The sequence below is a fragment of the Tinamus guttatus genome, unplaced genomic scaffold (genome assembly GCF_059628265.1).
Source record: "Tinamus guttatus ecotype Peru unplaced genomic scaffold, ASM5962826v1 Tinamus_guttatus_pri_ptg000336l, whole genome shotgun sequence".
NCBI classification, from domain to species: Eukaryota; Metazoa; Chordata; class Aves; order Tinamiformes; family Tinamidae; genus Tinamus; species Tinamus guttatus.
The window spans coordinates 445,835-467,345 of record NW_028288870.1 but is presented as its reverse complement, the minus strand read 5'-3'; positions in this window follow the sequence as shown (position 1 = coordinate 467,345).

Here is a 21,511-nt window from a genome sequence, read left to right as displayed (position 1 = left end):
ACAATACATTCACAGAGTGGTATTTCTGACCAGATATAAAGGGATGTCCTGTTTTTGTACAACTTCTTCCATGTTTAGCAGGACATAAATATTTTAGTACAGAACGGTTATAGCACTGTAACTTTCTGAGTCTCTGAGCCCTCAGTAAAAAAAGGAAACCGACTGGCCTCTCTGCAGTAAGTAAAGCATCCATTCCTTCCTAAATGCATGCTTTCCATTCTATACAAATATCACCTAGTGAATAGGAGCAGGACACAGCCTCAGCTCGTTTTGCAGCTTCGCTGCAGTGCGTCATCTAATTTTGCCCTGGCAGTTTCCCAATCGCAGAACTGTCGCAATCGCTTGGAGAAGCAATGCCGCCCCAGGAGCACTTTGGAAATCCTAGTAAATCAGTATATAAATAAATCAGGAATCCCTGCGGCGGCGCGGTCGGCCCGCAGGGGGCGCTGCAGGACAGCGGAGCCGGCGGGCCGGGAGCCGGGCGCTCCTTGGAAGCGACCCGTTCCTTGGGATACTTTCCCTGTCGTAATTCTTGTTGCGGGGTTGGAGGCGTGTTGCAGGCCACATGCAGCTATTGCTGTCGTCTCTTCATGCCCTGTCTGCCTGCAGGACGCAGGGCAGCCAGTGCTGCTCATAACCCCGGCAGAGATGCACGTCTGATGCACAGCGTTATACGACTTCCAGCTACAGACTTCCAAGGAAGCCCAGCAATCCGTTCATGGATGCTGCCTTAAATTAAGGTGCTTTCCTGATGTTTCTTAAAAATGTGTTCATTTTTAAAGCTTGATTTGCTAAACATCGCTGGAGACACAGCAAGAGCTTTTGATCACTCAAAAAAATTGGATTCTCTGATGAGTTCAATCTCTTCTTTTTCTTGGAAAAAGAAATCACAACACCATCAGCTCCAAAATAGGAAATCGTAAATATGGCAAGTCCTCCCCAAAATACTGAGGTCACAGACATTAAAAGAGAGGGATGAGAACAAATCAAACCAATTGTCTTCCAAGATAGGGATTGTGGCAACAAGAGATAAATCTAGAGAGCCAAGTGAAGAGCTGGAAAATTAGTGAAATATATTCTCTCACAGCGCACACTGGTGGCTAGACCTGACTGGCAGGAGTAGCGTTGTTCCCCAACAGTGCCTAGGAAGAACGACTTTCTTAGGTGAACTAGTTCTGGCATCAAAACCTCAAGACTGATCTTGGCTCTGCAGTTAGCGTACGTACACTGGGGATTTCCAAAATTAGTCACTGCAGAGAATGTATTTTTAGCATGCCTAGTACTTGCTGTGGTTATGGATGAATCACAGAGATATTCCATTTGGGTAAGCACCCGGTTTACATGTGGATTTTATCTTCTGCTTGGAAAATGGGTTAGGAATTGCCATACAAAATAGGCAAAGAATCTCAGATCTGTTTTCTTTTAATACTCAATAACAAACTTCATAAAAGCAAGGGAAACCAAACCATCCTCAAAACTAGTCTTCATTTGCTTCTCTTTGCAGGCTAGCAAGCAAGTGAATATTTAAGTCAAGCAGGATGTTGGGCAGAGTGATCTGGCACCCCTTGGAATCGCCTGCTGGGACAGGTTACATCTTTCTGGTTGTTCACTTACATTGACTCTCCTGAAGGCTCATCTCTTCTGGTCAGGCATATCCAGGGCTCATGCACAGAGCATGTCCTCTAAAGCATGAAAGAAAGTGAAACAGAAATATACACTGCCCCCTCTCCCATGCTTCAGAAAGGCACTTAGGTGGTTCTGGGAATTGAGCAATTACTTGGGGCAGAACCTTGAATGTGGTTAGAGACAGGCCTTGGCCAAGTTCAGACCCAGATGAAAAAATGGGTCCCTGATCATTCTTCACCATGGGAAAATCCACAAGCAGGAGATAAGAAAGAAACGTGACTCACAGTTTACTCCTTCACAAAGGAGGTTGCTCCCTTTTACCTACCACAGAGTCTGTCAGCAAATTCCATTAGTAGTGCCCATCCAACAGTTGTGTTTGTGTTTGTGTGTGTGTATGTGTGTGTGTGTGCCAGCACCCTATCTCAGGTAGCCTGGTCTGCAAGAAGGCAGGAAAGCCCCAGGAGGACCTGTATACGTCAGAGTAGCCTGTGCGCGTCAGTGCTTCATGTGGTGTGAGTCGAGTTGTGGTCAGACTCTGAATGGTTTTGGTTTATCCATTCAGTAGTGCTGTGGTGCCTTTTTCAGGAGGAAGGAACACTGTGAAGAACAAATACTCAACTTATGAAAACGTTTCTTCTTCCAGGGGCTGACATGACCTTTCATAGACTTAACACAAAGACCAGAGGTTGGCATGACCTCTTCTGCTTCTTCAAAGGCCAAATTTGATGCATTTGTGATGTGAATATATTTTTACTGGCATTAGCACAGGTGCACTGCTGCATCTCAGCAAGGCAGAGGGGCTATTTTCAAACTGTTGACACAAAATAAGCTAGAACAACAGCATCCATCAGACTACTAAATTGTCATTCACAAGAAGTATGGAGGCAATTCTTGTTTAGATAAAATTTGCTGGTAAGACAGCAATGAACACAAGATATTCAACGTTCTAATAAAATAGTAATGCTGCAAGCTCAGCGGCTCATAAAACATTTACAATCTGCAGCTAGTAAAGTGCAAACAAGAGATTTAAGCGCTGCTGTTGCTCGATGAATTGAAACCAGTTAGAAGATTAGCTGGAAGATTATTCCACCCAGGTTCAAATGAGGTTCATTAAATGCCCATCAGTCGTCTCATTTGCTGTACAGATAGGGAGGACTGTACAATTACACCTGTTGAAACAATGCCCATCTTTAACTTGACTATTAAAGCCAAACTCATGCTGTCTGAGGCTTTTGGTTTCAGTCACTCAGAGCCTCGTATGTGCTGAAAGGCTTCAAATACGAGCAGGGCTTCTTTCCCTTCTCTGGTCTCCCTACATCAGGAGTTTTTACAGGCAGTATCACCAGTGCACCTGCAACCTCCTATTCTTTAAACAGGCACCATAATACAAGCCATATACAATGTCCCACTATATCATTAGAGACCTTGTCAAAAAAAAAATAATAATTACATGCAACTCCATTTTAAACAGAGGCACTGTAATCCTGAGGCAGGGCAAAACACAGAGAATTGTCCTTATTTTTGAAAAGCAAATCATGTTACAGTGCAACAAGGTTTGAGATTATAAAGACGTGAAAAGATTTTGATCCTGTGAGATCCTGAAAGTCTGAGGTCTAACACTTCCCATAAAAATGGTTTTCAATTGAGAAAAAAAAAATGGTTTGCTGAAACTGAAATGTATATGGTTTTCTCATTGAGATAGCAGCGCAATATCAAAATACAACATTAAATAGAAGTCCAAAGAATGAATTTGGAATGAAACAGTCCAGAGTTTTGAACAATATATGTCATTTGACTGCAATATTTGGAGATTCCAGTATTTCATAATAGTTACAAATTACCTTATTTAAACCTGAAATTATTTCTCAGGACAGAAATTAATTTTTTAGACCACTGGCCTACATTTTCGTTACAGGTCTGAAAGGAATCTTTCAATTTTTGAGCAGTTTGCTACTGATAGCACTGAACATTACAAAAAATCTCCTTTGCCTACCAGGGCAATCTGCGGGTCCTTTTTGAAATTAATTGGGAAATGACAGAATTCACTGAAACAAAGAAATCTGCATCTTTCATACTTACATATCTGGTGAGGTAATCTTAGATTTTTGAAATATTGTTCGGGAAAATGGCATGCAACACATATTCTTTTCCTGAAGCTGTGAGCCTTTTTTTGTAAACTCAGCTCTGATCCCATCGCAACATGGGCTACGATAAATTGCAATTTTGCTGTTGTACCTAAGTGCTTCTCCACAGCTCCCTTGCAGACTCCAAGTTAAAAAAAGAATTGGTTGGCAAGCCCATAGTTGCCTTATTTTAAACAAGAACTGTTTCCTGCGTTAGTTTGATCAAGTTATTCTGATGCTTTCAAAAAGTTTTTGTGTGTAAAATAAGAAGCATTTTTGGTCTCCAGACTATACATTAGCACTCATTTTCTAGGCTACCCTGCTTCTTTTAAGGTCTGGCTCATAATTATTACAATTTCCTTTTTAAATAGAACACCTGTAGCTTTCTGGATCACTGAAAGTTTGAGAAATTAGGGGAAAAAAAGAAAAAAAGAAAGCTTTTTAAATAGTAAATATGTTGAAGGAAGAGTCATCTTTTTTCCCTAGTGTCCTGGACCTGGACAATGAGAATCCTGGGCTCTATCATTTTTATACTCCAGCAATACAAGTAACAGCAATAAAGGACCTGGGACTCTTAGAATTTATTAGTGAAATACTGATCCGGTTGAAGTAAACAAGTGTTAGTCTTCATTACAAAATACACCTTTTATGAACTGAGAGTTTTCTCCTCATGTACAGAGATAAGAGATTCTTGCAAACATCAGCATAGATTATGACTGGAGAAAGGAGGCACATCTGCATCTTGTGTGACAAAAGAAGAATCATGGAGGTACTTAATAGGAGAAGTTGGGATTCACATGTTTTGGAAGCATATTCAAACAAGCAATGCCTATTTCACTCACAGATTTCTCCAAACCTTTTTTTTTTCCCTGAATTTTATATTAGTTATCCACAATTTTTTAAACAAAACATGCTGCTGAAAATAAGCAAAGTAACCTGAAAACTTTTGGGAATTTTATGAAAAACACAACCTCTGGCAAACTCTAATAATCTAATATAGTTAGATCAGCAAACTCTAATAACCTGCTATGGTCAAAACAAATGGAATGGGGAAGCCACTTATAAAAGCAACTTTTTTTAAAAAAAAGTCTGCATTGGAATTACAGGACCCTGTAATTGTGCTGGAAGGATAATTCTGTCAAAATTGTAACTAAGTAACTCAAGGAAGTAAAGAGCTGTCTTCTCATGCTTTTTACTCTTCAGAAAAAGAACTCTTTCACATTATGCATTGGAAACACTATAATTTACTAAGCCAATGCATACTAATATCAAGAAAACCCAGAAGGGGAAACAATCTTGCACCCTGGTTTCTTGAGCAGGTTTGTGAGATTAATGATTGTAAAAGTAGGCCAAAGGTTCTAGGGGGGAGCATGAGAAAGATTGCTATTCTCTATAATAGGCTACAAAGAAGGTAAAATGCTTTTGAAAACAAATGTAGAGCCTACTTAAACTCAAAGGAGATGAACACTGGAAGATTGAGGTATGTGTGAGACTTCTGTGGATTGTTGCAGTACATAAGAGCATCTATGTTGCTAGCTGTAGAGGATGAAAGTTTCTGAAATATTTCAGCTATCAGCAGTACGAGTGGTACACATCATATCAGTACTCAAGATCAGGAAGCAACCTTGCAGAAGTACAGCAAGTAACTGCACTGCAGCTGAGACAACAAAGTGAGGAAAATGACCACAGTGCAAAGAGATGGTGGTGCAACCCAAATCCGTAGAGTTTTGAAGTTACTACCATCTTATGTTTTCATCAAAATATGTAGGGTAGTTTATCTGTATTCTTGTTGGTTGCAGACTACAGAACACCTAGCATGTGGAAGGTCAGTCAACTTGAAGAAAAATTAGGAAATAACTTCTTAGGGTTAATACACAGGGATTTTGAAAGTACTATTGCTGAATCTGTCATTTTACCATCTCAGAAGCTGACATGGTTTAGGAGAGAAGAAAAGCCTAGGAAAAGGTCAAAGGTATGCAATAGTGAGAAGGTTAAGTATTTCTGAAAGTCAGTACAAGCCTCATAATATTCCTCTCATGCAGTAGTAGCTGGTCATCTTATAAATATTGCATTAAGGAAATGCAGATGCACAGGAATCAGGTGGCTGAAGAAACTGTAGAATCTCTGTTGTTTAAAGCACTAAAGAAAGAACTGAACACTTTTATTCCTAATATGGGAAAGTAATTGTGATAAAAAAAATCAAAAATGAATCATGGAAGTTACTGCTTTCCACAAAATGACAAAAATAAAATAATTCAGCAGTGTTTCCAAAAATTTTCCCAGAATGGACTAATTTTTAATGAAATTGATTTTTAAAAGCTCAATGTTGTGTTTGATGTTGCATTTTCTGTTTTCATCAAAAACTAAACAGATTTGTAAACAAGAAATTTTGCTGACTATTAGCAAAATTACCAGAAAATTTTTGGGAGTTTTATGAAAAACAGAACCTCTGGCAAACTCTAATAACTCAATCTGGCCAGAACAAATGTAATGGGGAAGCCATTTTTTAAAGCAACATATTCTTTAACTCTGCATTGGAATTCCAGCAGCATTTTTTCCCAACTGTAACTACAGTTTTCCTGAATATGCAACATGAATTAAACTTAGCATGGTTATGCTGCTTTCAGGTTGCAAGCAAGATTTCCATGAACTACAGCACCACGCTGTAAGTCTACCCATATGCTGAATACTAGCTCACAGTGCTGCACACAGCTGCACGGTGTATTGGTAGAGGTGTCTTTATTCCGTGGAACTCTTAAACCCCTTCTGATGCTTGGGTTTATCAGTCTAAAATCCCTAAATTGAGCAAAGTGAAACATAGTACTTTCAAAAATTATTTTTAGTAATTGGAGGTTGTCTCTTGCTAGAGGAGGCTTGCAGAGTACTTGTGTTTAATTTCAGAGGGACTGAATAAATTCCCCATCTGTAGTACTGCTGCTTAGTAGTTTTACTTCCGAACTTGTAAAAGAGTGTAATGAAAATGTGTTTTGTTTTGTTTTAACTTTCCAAGTTTTAAATCATGCAAAAAATATACAAAATGTAAAGGCAATACCGCTTAAGTAACCATTTATCTTCATGGACTGCTTCAGATTGACAGCAAGACACTATCTAGATTTCCAAGGAAAAAACCTATGCATGCACTGTAAATGCCCCACATATCCCTGAGATTACTTTGAAATCTGATAGCTAATCCACAAAGCCTTATCTCATGCTCTTAGCTATTGCTATTGCTGCTATCAATACTATTGATATTAATAGAAACTTCTGGCCCAGTGTGTGTCAGTAACTCTAATTTCATCCTGCAAGGTCCATCTACAGCTTCCTTTTAAAGAAATGGTATTTGTTTATTGACTCAAATGAACATGCATAATGGCTACCTTGATAAGCAGAGTCTTTCTGTGTAGTGGAGAGAGTTTGTCTACTCTGCCTAGGGAAAGCAGGCTACCTGTGTAATTATTTCCTTAGTGAGGATGCATAAAACTTCCTTTGCATTTAATTCCACAGAAAACAATTTCTATATTTCATGTCATGGATAGGAATGAAAATGGAGATAGTTCATCAATGCTGATATGTGATATAAAAAGAGCTGAAAAGCCAAGGGTATGAGAGTGCATAAAAATGTTTTGTGTCCTGACCAGTACATTGCTTAAAAAAAATTTTACAATCAGCCCCAATTGTTCATTCTTCCCATGCAGAAGATACTCACATATTCATTTTTAAAAGGGCAAATCAACCATAATTCAGTTTATAAACTGTGAAGCTGGTTGCGAATGTCTGGATGAATATTCATTAGAATCTCTTAATCTGCCATCGACTGTGATTCATTAGGCATATGTAAATATCACTCACTTTAATTGCCGCTAAACTGACTTAACATAATATTGTCATTAGCAAATTATTAGTTATTTGTGTAACTAATGGTACATTATGGTGTACACGTTAAATCGCCAAATATATGATTACAACTATGATGATGTTTTATGCTGGGTGCTTTGTAAACTATTTGATGAAATATAATGGAGCCAAATCAAATCTGGTATGTTAATAGGACAGTTGTGGAACTTCATTATTATATTTTTACACCTTTGTGACTGCTGTAATACATAAGCCTTTACCTCACCCTGGGCTTTGATGGATTATGGATTGTTTTCACTTTCTTTTCCATATCAGAGGCCACAGTGACACTTGCATGCTTGTTTTCCCCTGGTTTTACCTAATGAACTCAGTTTCAGTTAATTATTGGTGAAAGCACCCTGGGTCGCTGCAGTGAGACCTTTTAGCTGAATGGCCCGTGGGAGGGAACAGAGAAGATGGCCAGTGCAGCGTGAGGCATTAATGGGCCCTGCACCGGAATGCAGCACAGAGCAGACTTTTTTTCCAGTGCCCATAACTTTCTTAACCTTCTGTCGTGTGTTCAGGGTTTTATTTCTTGTGCTTCTCCCTTCCTCTTAAATCACTGAATTTTATTCATACATAGGAAGTATTTCCAGATTGTTTGACCCACTCACTCTCCAGCACCTCTAACAGTCACAACAAGCAAGTAGCTTTAAAAAGATCAAAATTATAATGTCAGCAATTAATGTTGTTAAAAGCTTTGTAATTCACAGACTAATAATAATAGGAATATGTTTATGTGTGAGGAATTAGTAATCTCCAAGGCTTTTAGTGAGTCTTGTTCACAAATGTCAACATGTTTATGAGACAGGAAACTAAGAAGGAGCCAATTTCCCCTGCCATATATTTATTTAAGATGTATTTAAAAACACAATTATTTAAAACAAAAAACTTTCTCAAAAAAGAGCTTTTAAATACACATTCACTGAGAACTAAAGAAAATGTAGCATATACAACGCGCAAATTAATACAAGGCCTTCAAATGAACATATTGTACCACTAAGTGATTCTCAAGCAGTTCTCAGCTGCATTGCTCAGACTGGGGCCCTGAGCCAGTGGCTCAAAGACTGCAAACAGGCCCATGCCTGCAGTCAATAAAGTGGTGCTAATTTTCACAAGTTATACATCTGTCCTCCTCTTCTAGGACACTTACTGCAGGTTAAGTAGACACCACCAGTTCATTATTGCAAAAATAGTTTGTACCTTTTAAAATACTGCTTTTTCTCTGTTTGGATTACTTTCTTGATGATTAGTATTGCATTTAAATGTATTAGGACTCATATTCATTCTGGGCTTCTTCCAAAAATCTCACGAATGTTGAGAGAACTTTTCCATTGACTTCAGAAAACAGACCTTCTAACACTGCATTTGAAAGCAGATAATGGACAAAGGACATAGGAAGCTAATGCTGACATTGAAAAATGGGACTATTGGACAGAAAAAAAAAGAAAAAAGAAAAAAATTAAGGGCTTATTTATGCGCAAATTTGAATGAATTTATCTAAAGTAGCTTTCAACTGATCTGGTTAAAGCAGTGCAAAAAGCACCCAGACTGTATTGGTTTAACTTAATTCATTAAAAACAGGTTTATGCTAGACCAAAAAAAAAAAAATCGGAAAAAAGTCAAAGATCTCACATGGGATCGTGTCCTACTTTAATGGAAACACTAATGGAACAGACTGTCTTATGCAGACAGTCTCTAAAATTTACGCTTTGTTGGTATCAGGACAGAATCCACTGCCACTCATACAGCAGATCTGTGTAACCAATCAAGAGAGTTCAGATATTGTTCACAGAATATTTGCAATAAACTCCTGGTAAATTAATTGCAGAATAATTCCCATAAATTATTGTCTGGGTAATTTTGAATAATGAATCAAGCATAGCAAAGCAGGCATTATTACATAATTTGTTAAGTCCTAATAGAAGCATTAATAATGCTCCATAAGCATGAAATAAATTGCACTTACATATTATTCAGACCTAACTCACACCTCACTGAAGGCAGCAGGAATGCTCCTCTGCCTGATATGGTCAGGAGGCAAAATGGCAAAAGAAACAAAAGATGGGCTGTTAGATGGGCTGTGGCTGCAAATGTCTTTCCTGGCAGATAACTAGCGTGAGGAACTAGCACTTTGCAAGGTGAGTCTGGGAACTGATCTGCAGTTCTGTTCCTTGAAGGCTCCATGCGAGACCAGTTGAGTGCCTCAGACTACCCCTGGAGTTTGGGGTATGTTCACCTGAGGCAGGAGCCATTCCCAAGGGAGGAGGAAGGAAGGAGATGGCTCCCATGGTCACACACTTTCAGGAAGTGCTTCAGGAAAACCTTGAACAAGTCAGACCTGCTTCTCTGTCTGTAAAATGAAGCTAATGATAAGAAGGAGACACTGGCCCATGGATGGAAAGTAAGTTGGCCTAAGGAGACTCTAGGCAACCACTTGAACTGCACTTGTGAAATGATCTGGGTTTATTTCTCCCTGCCCCATCCCTTGGAGGACTTCTTCCACTGTGGATCATTTTGTAGACCCACAGCTACACAAACAGTTGCTTTGATGCCTCAGAGAGAGAGGATTTCATTGCTGCAAGGGCAGGGCTTGGGGTCTCTTTCTGAAAGATCCACAGTGCTTCATTGTAGGAGGCCTTCTTAATCAAGAGCTCAGATAAAAGTGAATTGACTGCAGCTGAGTTCACTCTTTTAGACAAGAAGTTTGCATTGATGTTAGCTGTTAATTAAAAGGAAAACAAAGATAGAGTGTTTGTATTATGCTAGCAACATTTGGATTACTTGTTAGAATACTTTATGTTTAATCAACCACCTGCCTGATTAAAAAGTAATAATAACACTGCCATAATATTATGATTAAGTGAGATGTAAGACAGATTTAAATATGAATGTTTATGGCAGTAGCAAGGGATACAAACCTGAAAAATGTACTATTCAGTATGGAAAAATAATGTTTGGGAAATGAACATTTAAAATAGATACCATAAACCATAAATAGCTTACTAAAAGAAGAGGTCTAAAAGAAGTTTTGCTTGAAGTGACAGAGTATGTTACCAAGTTCCTTGGTCATCCAGCTGGGTTAAAAAAATAAACAAGAGATATGGTGCCTTGAAGGAGAACGGTGACTCTGATTCCAGCAGTAGAAGTATGTTAGCTCTGACTCTTGCGTTCTGCTGAGGTTACGCACGTGAGCTGCTGTAATAATTTCAGGTTTTATGACACACCCTTATTCATCCACTTCCTCGTAGGGGAGTAATATTCATAACCTATTCATTTCAGCTCAGATGACAGGGCTAACTGCCTGCGTTGAGGAAGAGTCAGAAGGCTGATGTGAGTTAAGCAGATTCTTATATTTTCTTCTTGCACTCAAACAGGAAGCCAGGAAGTCCTTATTAATCTTCTCCTCTCCTTGTAAATATCACTGTAGTGAGGATATGAAGTGAGACTTTCTCACTTCAAAAAAGGAGACAGGGTTGAAACTTCTATGAGGTATTCTTCAACCCTGAAAAGCCTAAAGGTCAATCTTACCTTACAGACCGGGATGGTTGGAGCATTTCTACAGGAATCTGCTTGCTGTCTCTCTTAGATATTAGAAGCATCAATGCTAACACAACCACAGTATTTCATGGAGAATATTTTCAGTCACTGCAGAAAAAGTGTGGCAGCCCCTTGGGAGAGGCAATAGTTCACTTGACCTCATCTAAGAGCACAGACATAGACAAGCTCTGACCACACTTACGAGGTGGACAAAGATCAAAAACACAGCATTTTTAGAGGAAAGCAATTCTGCGTCCCATGTAGGAGTATGGAGGACCTGAGGGGTGGGGTCAGTCGGAATGAAAGAGGAAAAAGTTGGTAACTAAAGGAGGGTTAAAACACTTGGGATCCTTGCTACGCCGGGCAGCATGTGGTTTAGCACACACCAGCCCAAGCAACGCTGCCTATGTACATGCAGTTGTGCAGCCCAGAGTTTCTCCTTCCACTCTCCTGCATTTATACCAGGGCTTGCACAGGGGCCCTCCTTTTACACTGGGGCTCTCCTACAGGTCCTGCAAAGGAGGCTTTGATTCCCAAAGTGATATAAGACTTCTAAAACCCCATTAGGCTGCTCCAGTCACAGGCTTGTTTATAAGTTCTTGGAAAGATGAGAAACTGTGCTCCCTGGTGTTGTGCTGGAGAAAAGACCCAGCTTCCAGGCTGTTTTGGAAGAAAAATAATTGATCTGTGTCTGTCTCTTGGTGTTGAAGATACAGAGGCAGGATTTGACCACCTGGTAAAAAATTCCTCATACTTTCAGAGGGACCAGTCCCTGGCAAATGGGTGGGAGGAAGCATAGGGGTGCCTGCTAGGACTCCTTAAACAGCACTTCACAGAATCACAGAATGGTTGAGGTTGGAAGGTGCCTCTAGAGGTCATCTAGTCCAACCCCCCTGCTCCAGGAGGGACACCTAGAGCACGTGGCACAGGGTGATCTCTGGGCAGGTTTTGAGGATCTCCAGAGGTGACTCCACAACCTCTCTGGGCAGCCAGAGCTCTGTCATCCTCACAGGCAATAAGTTATTCCTCCCATGGAGATAAAACTTGCTGATGGGGAGCGCTGAACACTACTTGCTTCCAACTGACATCTCCTGAACTTGGCAAAAGCAAAGCAATGATATTTTCCTGTTTTTATGCCCACCTCCTTCAGATCTGTGGCTTAAAAGTGCAAAATAAAAGATGCTCATTAATATAATGGTCTTTTTCTGTTAGTAGACATGCATAAATATGTAACTTCCGATTGCTTTTAATGGTGAATACTTCAAGTGATGATCCAATAGCTGTAGATCTTGCCATTAATCTAGAAATTAAGACAACACTGTATCTGTATGGCCCTCATGGAAAATTTGCACCAAAGTTCACAATCCTATGATGATATCTTTTGGGTGCTGATTTTGCAAGCCTCATGGAAACAGGGATTGTGCCACCATGATCACAGCACTTATATTGTCTGACCACACGGAGAAGGGAGTCCATGTGCGCAGGGAGTTTGAATCACACAAAATCCCAATCCATTAGGTTGCAATATATTTAAGGGGATAATTGCCGCAGATTAGAATTCAGCGGAGAACTTTGCATAATGCCAAGAGGTGACCTTTTTCCAGAGGTGCTCTCAGGCGATTGTTAGGACTTTGTAACAAATGCCTAGTGCCATTTAACGATGGAATGACATATCTCTGATATGCAAATTTTTACAGCGCAGCAATTAAGCGGTTTAGAATTTTATGACGGCGTTTGGGCTTTCTACAACAACAAAAAAAAAGGGCCAATAAAAGCCAGTGATGGATGGGCTAATCCCCACTGGAAATATACCATGTAATCTCGCGGAGACAATGCATTATGGATCGCATTGTGATTATTGGTTGTTAATATCTCCCCCCTCCTCCACCGCTTCCCCCCCATCCTGGGCACCTTCCCCTTCTCCTTGCTCTCGTCCAGAGCTCAAGCCACGTGGCCAGCGCGTAGCTGGGGGCACGAGCCCTGGGCACAGATGGGCACGCTGGGCCACCGCAATCTGCCGCATGCAACCAAGGCCGTGAAAAGGGGGCTTGCGGCTCGGCAGCTTGTCAGCAGGGGACAGACCTGGGGGCCATATGCCTCTCTTCTTCGCCCTGCTGTCGCTGAGTCTGCCGCCGCCTCCTTCTGTCGGGGGGACACTTTAATGCCCAACATGTTTGGAACAGTTTTGTTTACCCAGCAACAGCTTTCCCGGGAGGGGGGCCCTAATTAGACACCTTTGAACAATTTTTGTGCATGCATGGCGGCGCATGCGCCTATGCGAGGAGCATTCGTGGGGATGTGCACTGGGACACCCCTTCCTGCCACTTCTCTCCAGAGGCAGCGATCCCTTTTCCTCACCACCCCCAAGGAGCTACATAGGGCAGATTACATCTCCTCCTCGCATTAGGAACTCGCCATCGCTCTCCTAGCTGCTTATAGCTATTAAGTCTGCAACAGTAATTACAGCAGTGTTACTACGTGTTGTTTGCACATGTGTGTTTTATACACCAAATCTGCATGATTTCAAGCATGGCATGAGAGCTGGAAGAGAGGCTAATTCCAGAGAAGTAAGATGTGCGTCTTCAAAATGTGGCACCAAGACAACCTGGGGATATTGACTCTGTTTTTTAAAAGTTTATTGTAAAATTAAATGAAAAAAAACCCTGATTGTTCTTTATTGTATAAAAATAATTGAATTGTAATTTATTCACTTACAGTTTGCTCATTGTTGTAGAGAGCAAAATAAAGCTTTTTTAAAAAACATTTTTTCTGTTCTTTTATAACTTTGATTAGAGATAATCTTTGATTCAAAGATTATCTCCTCTAGACATTATTCCCCCTATTATCCCTCTAGGCTGGGGAAATAAAAATAGTTTGCGAATTCTCTACTGGTGTTCCAACTGCAAAGGCAGGGTTGGGGGGGAGGACTGACCACCAAAAGCACTATATCCCTAGGGACTACAGATAGCAGCTCAATCTGTGTAAAGGAAACTGTTTCTGCACTAGGTCTGATTTGCCATAAGCTTCCCTTAAGGCTGGTTTTCCAACAGCAAGATATCCCCAGGCTTCCTCACACAGAGGAGAAAACTCCCATCACATCTCACATGAGGCTGAGGGGCACTGTGCACATCTTACGCTGCAGCCTTGTTTCTTTATGGTCTCGTACATTAGGAGATTTATCATATCGTTTAAGGCTAGCTTTTCCCAGTGTTTCTTCTACCTGCTCTCTGCTTTTGTTAATGAAAACAAATATTGAGGTTGACAGCTGAAATAACTGGATAAGTAGATATATGAATAGAGGAATGAAGAGATGCGTAGATGGATGGATAGACAGATAGATACATTCACACATACAATATATATATAGATACATAGACACATATATACATATTTATGGACATAGACTTTTAAACATTAGACAAAATTAAGAAGAGCAGTCAAGCATCACCCTCCTGCTTCAAACCCTAGACCCCTCCAAATGAAACTAAAACATGACTTTTAAACCCAGCATGGACGGCTAACAAAAGTTTTGTTTGCGAAACAAAACAAAACTTACTGTCATGCAGTTTATTATGGGCTACGCCAAGACAAAAATTCCACGTTAGTTGCCAGTGGTTTGAGAATAACAGTTTGTCTGGTATAAATAGGAAGCCCTCAAAAGTTTTTTTTTTTTCTCCTGGAGTTGTTTTAATTATCTTTCTCTGAAAGGTGACAAATATATTGCCTGAAAATGTCCATTTCTTCCTGAAATGATTAAAGGAAGGGGAGAGCTTCCTAGCAGTGAGTCTATTAGACTTTGAAGAAGTCACATGAAAGAAATGATAAAAGCCTTGTAATCTTTATGTTTTAAATATGGCAGGACATACAGAAATGCAGCCCTCAACTAGAGAGGTGAGAGGCTGAGCTAGCAAAAGGATGAGTAGGCCATATTAGTAGTTATTTCCACCTTGATCCTTCCTTTCCTATAAGGCAGAGCCTCCTTCCTAGATGTTCTGCAGCTCTGAGCGATCAGGCAAAGGACTCTAAGTAGTTGAGACACTTTGTCCTCGTCCTTGGGAGTTCTTGATTATACTCCCTTCTTCTGGCTGCTCATGTGAGTAAGTTTTGCCTTTACAAATGCCAGAACGGGTCCTGCCTGTAAACGCGAGTGTCTTCACCTGGGTCAGGACCATGCTCCCTACTCCTTTTCAGGTGCTGCATCTTAGGGAGGAGCTCCTGGTGGCTGGTCATTGGCACCACCAACCAAGTATCACCATGATGCCATGTGTGAAGTCATGAAGCCTGGTAGCAGTTACCTCTTTCCAACTTCTGATCCCAAATGGAGTCAGAAGAATGTGGTAATGTTCAGTGTTCACTATGGGGCTAAATACTGAGCATCACCCAGGTTGTAGCACTGACAGGAAAGCCTTCCCTTGCCTTCCACCCATGTGCTGGTACCAGTATTTGCTGGTTGGAAAACAGCAAATTGTAGGCATCTGTGTGGCTGAACAGTGTCGTCAGTGCTCTGTCGATTGTAGAGCCAAGGATCAGAGAGGACAGTTGGTACTCCGTTACGATGGTGGCAGTGCATTGCATACTCACCAGTAAACACCAGCACAATGCTACCTTTGAGATGTCTTTGAAGACTGCAGAAAAATGAAGATGCAACTTTGATACCTCTTGTTGTGAAATGTGGCAAATAAATAGAAAAAAAATGAATCAGGTAAGGAAAGAGTGCTGTCCAGCTTCTACCCTCCCTCTGCTACTTGTTATTCTTTATTTTCTACATTAGAACTTGAATATCTAGAGCAGAGAAAAAACAAACCGTCATGTCAAATTTTTCAAGGGAAAAATCATCTTTTATCTAGATCTAAATGAAAGTGGAGAGGTATAACCTGTAAGTCATTTGGAGAGGAATAGTTGTATTTGGAAATTGAATTCAAGACTTTTCACTAAGTGTTAAGAAAAGACTGATCTGGGGGTGAAAAACTTTACCTACAAGATGAAAAGACACCTCCTTTAAAAAAAAAAAAAAAAAAAGAAGAAGAAGGAAGGAAGGAAGGAAAGGAGGGAGGAAGGAAGGAAGGTAAAACCACAGAGGATCAGATTTCCTGAAGGTTTTGCTACAGTTAAAGTTTTCAAAAATGCTTGTGGAATTTTGTTTTCAAAGTTGCAGTGACTCAGTCATGGAAATTTCCTTGTTTTAAACTACTTTGAAAGATAAATAGAAATTCAAAGAGATGATTTCCAAATAGTACTTTGGAAATCACTATCATAGCAATCACGAGCCACAAGTCACAAGATCATGTGTAACGTTATAAAAAGGAACGATTGTTTGTTTTAGTAATCATCTTTATTTAACTTATATATACATATATATATATACATATATACCTATATATATATGTATAATGTGTGTCCAAATACCTTTTCTAGGATGATACAGTATACCTGCATCTTGGGTTAGCATTGCTTTGTATTTTTCCTTTTAGCACTTTGAGCAACAGATAAACATAACACGACAGTTTCCCTTACTTTTCTCAAATGCATGATGCAACTCCTTTTTTCCATGTTCAGCAAAGATTTGGAACTCAGGAGACATGTTCCATTGTGTTGATTGGAAAGAGATTGTTTCCATGGCTTTGAAATGTACAGAAATGTACAAATCAGACCTGAGACAATTGTAGTGTCTAAATGAAGTGTTTTCTTTGAGCAATATGATTTTAGACATTATCACAAAATGATGTCAGTTCTGACTTAAAGCACTGTCCAGTGCCAGAATTTCTACCACACTGCCTCATGGTCATGTCAAAAGTGTGTTAGGTTTTTGTGAAGGCCACAAATGCAGAGTAGGCTGTGATGATCACCAGTTCCTTCTATGCCTGAGGCAACATGCCTTTTTGTGGTGACAAATGATAAGTTAATCAAACAATTTCTAGTGGCAAAAGCAACCCAACACATCCATTACTACCACACTCTTCCACTTGAAGTGACTCATCTGACTCTAGCATCTAGTCATTCACCTCCTCCATGCCACTGCCAAATAGGCCACACTTGATCATCCTTCACAAGATGCCCAAGCAGCTAAATCCTGCCATCTCAGTTTGTCTTTTTTTTTTTTTTTTTTTTTTTTTTTAGGTGGGGGTTAGTTCTTAGCTCATTATCACTAGCTGTAAGACTTTTCCTCTCCCTAGCACCTAAGCAGGTGGCTGTTTCCAAGTCTGGGAACAATGTTATGTCAGATAAACGTTTTACTGTCCATGACCTTGAAACCACCCTGCAGTCAGTATGTGCATCCACCTTTCTATATGGCTAGGAACTGATAACCTACTCTCTCAGCTCCTGCAGTTGCAGGGGGCTTCTTAATGTTCCTTCAAAGCTCATCCTTTGCAATGGATACAATACTTTATCTTTCATTCAGTTGATACTGTCAATGACCACTAGAGTAATTACTCTTCTGCACTTCTTCAGACATAGTGTTAGTCATAAATAGCTTTCAATAGCTTTACAAGATGGAACCTTTTTCTCTCAGTGATGTCCAGTTCAGCTCTTCCTCACTTTGCAAAGGCTTCTGGGTGTAGATATTGAATGCAGTTCCTTCCTCCGCTGTGGGGAGGCATCTAGCCCCCTTTCCCATTTGGATCAGGAGCAGGATGCAAGAAGTAGTGCATGAACATCACTGCCTCCTGCCCAAAGTATGTGATGTCTACTCCTCTTCCAGCTTGGTAGAGGAAAGAAAAAGGAAAGGAGAGTGAATCCAGTCCTAAGGCATTAAGCAGCAGCATAGTTAGCAAAGGAAAGCTTCAGAAAGGAATGTGGCTATTTCAAAGTAAGATTAAACATAAATCACTGTGATTTCTAGGGTAAGTTCATTTTAACTAAGAGTTTAGAGAATGTTAGCCCATCAGGCCCAACTGCCATTCTGAGAATGACAACAGTCTAAAAGATTACCTGGTAAGGAAGACAAAAAGTCTGGGCTTTCCAAATCGCAGGAAGTTTAAATAATATGTGCTGTAGGAATAAGCAAATAGCAAATAAGAATAGAGCTGTATTAAGAACAGATTGGTAACTTCCCTTTCATAATGGAGAGGAAGATGGCAAATTTTGCTTAATCAAGTGATATGTTCTCCCAAAATATTGTGGGACATACATGATTTCAAGTGGATTTCACTGTTTCAGAAGATTCCTAAGACCGAGAGCCTGGCAGAATAATGATACAAATAAGAACAATATATCAGGTTACAATAACAGAAACTGAAGTAATTGCAGATTTCTAATTCAGAACATAAGATAACTTCTAAATTGTGGTGATTACAGAATAGATGTCTAGTGAGTAGCTTATACCTCTAAAAATTTCTACAGGCTTATTTGCTCTTTTCCTGTATGCTGGCAGTTTTATACAAGGCAGTAGTGTGTTATAGCACCCAATAATCTTATCTAGTTTGATAATTCCTATATGTTTATTGATTAAATGTAGATCTATTCAACTTTCATACCTGTGTATCATGCTGCAAAAGAAGCCAGAAACTTTAATATAATGGTGTTTTGTGACAGACTATTACAAGTATCTAATTCTGGAAGTAAAACTCTCAAACCCAAATATTACCTAGTCGGTATGTTTAAGAAAAAAAAAAAAAAAAGAAATGACTGTTTGGTGGTCATTTTTATTAGTGCAAACTTGGGGCTTTTCAGTATGACACCACATCAAGAACATCCTTTTACCTTTATCAGGTAAAGGTAAATTTTATTTACAGGCAAGAAGGATGACTTAATCGCAGACCAATTAAAATAAACTTTGTTATCTTTTTTATCTTCCTTTTGATGTCTCTGGATTACTTCATTTTTCTACAGTCTTCCTCCCCTGTGGAGGAAAAATAGTTTATCATTAGGATTATGGATGCGACAGCTACCTGGGGAAAACTGATGAAAACACATGAATACAGATTTTTAGCTCAGGTAAACTTTTACAATTCTTGCTAATACCATGCGTAAGCTGTTAATATCCTGTAGGAAAGCAGAGGTAGCCGAGAAAAGTTAAACTGCAGCCCCCACTGATTGTTTTGCCTCTGAGTATGATTCAGTGTTCTTGGATTTATGCACTCTGATTTCTCACTCTTAGTTAATGCATTTTATGTTCCTGAATGTCCCAGTGTCCACCAGGCCTACGTGACCCATTTCTCTCTACCTTGGTCACTATGGGGGAGACACCAGCAGTAGCACCAAAATGCAGAAGCCGAGCAATTATGTATGGCAAGGGAGAAAGGTGAGCAAGAAAAAGAGAAGTGGAAAAGCAGACAGGCAAAGAGCTGCTGTGTGGCAGGTGCAGGGAGCGGGTCGTCACCTGGAGGAACATTCCTGGGAGCCCACAGCCACGGGTCAGGCGGCATGGGGTCCGTGGGGACCTGGCACGAGGCCCGTGGGTGCCTGACATGGGGACCAGAAATCCTGGCACAGGGACAGAGGGTCCTGAGGATGAACGAGGACGTGTCTGTGCCATGGTCGTCAGCAACACCATAAGCTTGTGCAGTCGATAGATGGCACTGCTTCGTTTACTGTTAATTCTGCTCAGCTGAGAGGTGGTTTTGGAAAGAAAGGCAGAAAGTTGCTGAGTTACAGCCGGCTGGGAGAGTTTTTCCTCTCTTAGCTGCTTACCCAGGCTTAGCAGAGCCTGCTATGATTTTATTTAGGCATAAAGTTATTAAAACCAGAAACAACACCAAAAATGGGTGTTTTTCTCTGTGTGTGTGCTGACCATGCTGCCAAGTGGTGAGTTCCCCGGAGGAGGAAACCTGAAACCAGGCCCTGAGCCCTGGCCTAGGAGCTGGGATCACACATCGAATGTCCCTGGGCTGCTGAGTGCCTGAGCACCTTGGCTGAACGGATGGGCAACATGTAGGCAGCCTTCATGGGCCATGAGCTTGGGTGCCTTGCCCCGAGCTTGCTAGTCACTGTGCCATCCTCTGCCTGTCCCAGAAGGTTTGGACTCACAGTGGATGTGTTAAAAAGGGTAGAACGGTTTGTTTCTCAGTTCTGGAAAGTGGCTAAATTTTATTTCTTTGAGGAGAAATTTGTGAAATATCAAGGCAGAAAAACCGCGATAGTGGCATGGATCTTGGGAGTTGCCAAGAGAGACTCTATGTGAAAGCTTTTCAGATATGCGATTAATACCAGTATTAGCACAAATAATTGGAGAGCTGTAGCCTCTATGAGCACTGCCCAGTGCGCTGCACCCAGCTGACATGGCTGCGAATCCCCATCACCCTGTGGCTACATCCACCCTTATTAATGTTTGCTTGGTCATGTTGCCTGTGGTCAAAGGGGTCTTTTTAATGGATATATTACCTAAAACTAATTTCTCCCATCATTAGTATGTGTGGGCATAGCTCAGTGTGGCAACATTTACTGAATACAAATTTGGGCAAAGTTAATTTGGAAAAAAAAAAGCCCGTTTGTATGGTAAACTTATATTCTTATACCCTATATGCCTGGGGATTCTTTTGTTGTATTTATACTATGTTAAATTGTATTCTGGGCATTTATAGTGTTTGTAGATGCTATAGAACAGCAAATATTAATCATTTGTGCCAGATACTGAATACTATTAATACTATTTACTTTGCAGCAGGACCATGGGTACCTTATCATAGATAGCACTTGCTGTGCTAGGTGCTATATGAATACGAAGGGAAAAGGATGTCCCTGCTCTAAAGGGATGTCAGTAAGCTCAAGGTTTTGAAGTAGCTTGAGGACATCCTCAGAGAAGCATAGAGGCTCTTGAAAATGTAGGAAAGCTATAGGCAACCGAAACTGACACCTGTCAGGTGGGGGACAAGCGGGCTCATAGTTTCTGAAGGATTTTAAAAGAGAGAGTAAGCTGTATGAGTTTGTATCTGCTTGTTGTGGATTCTTTGAAAACTTTTTGAAGTTTGATCATTCTGTTGCTTTGGCAAACCCTGCAGATGGTGATAACATACCATTTGGCACACTGTAATCCAGGGCACAGCTGGAGCCAGTAGTATGAAATGGGAAGAGTTTTGGCAATGAATTCAGTGCGGTTCATTGCAGGTTTCATTGCAACTGGAAAATTAGTGAAGTTGCATCACAAAGCACAAATAAGTAAAGCTGAATTCAAAGATAGGCATTTTTAGTTATAATATTTAAGAATAGCAAGCAAAAATAAATAAATCAAATAGTAATGCTGTGTGGCTGCAGTTGTCCTGAGGGCAGCAGTACAGAGGAGGAAGAAAACAGTCATGAAAACATCAGGCCGTTCCTTATAACAGACTCTAGTGTTACTGCCACTTGTGTTCACATTTAGCTGGAAGGGATTGCTAGCATATAAAATTGTA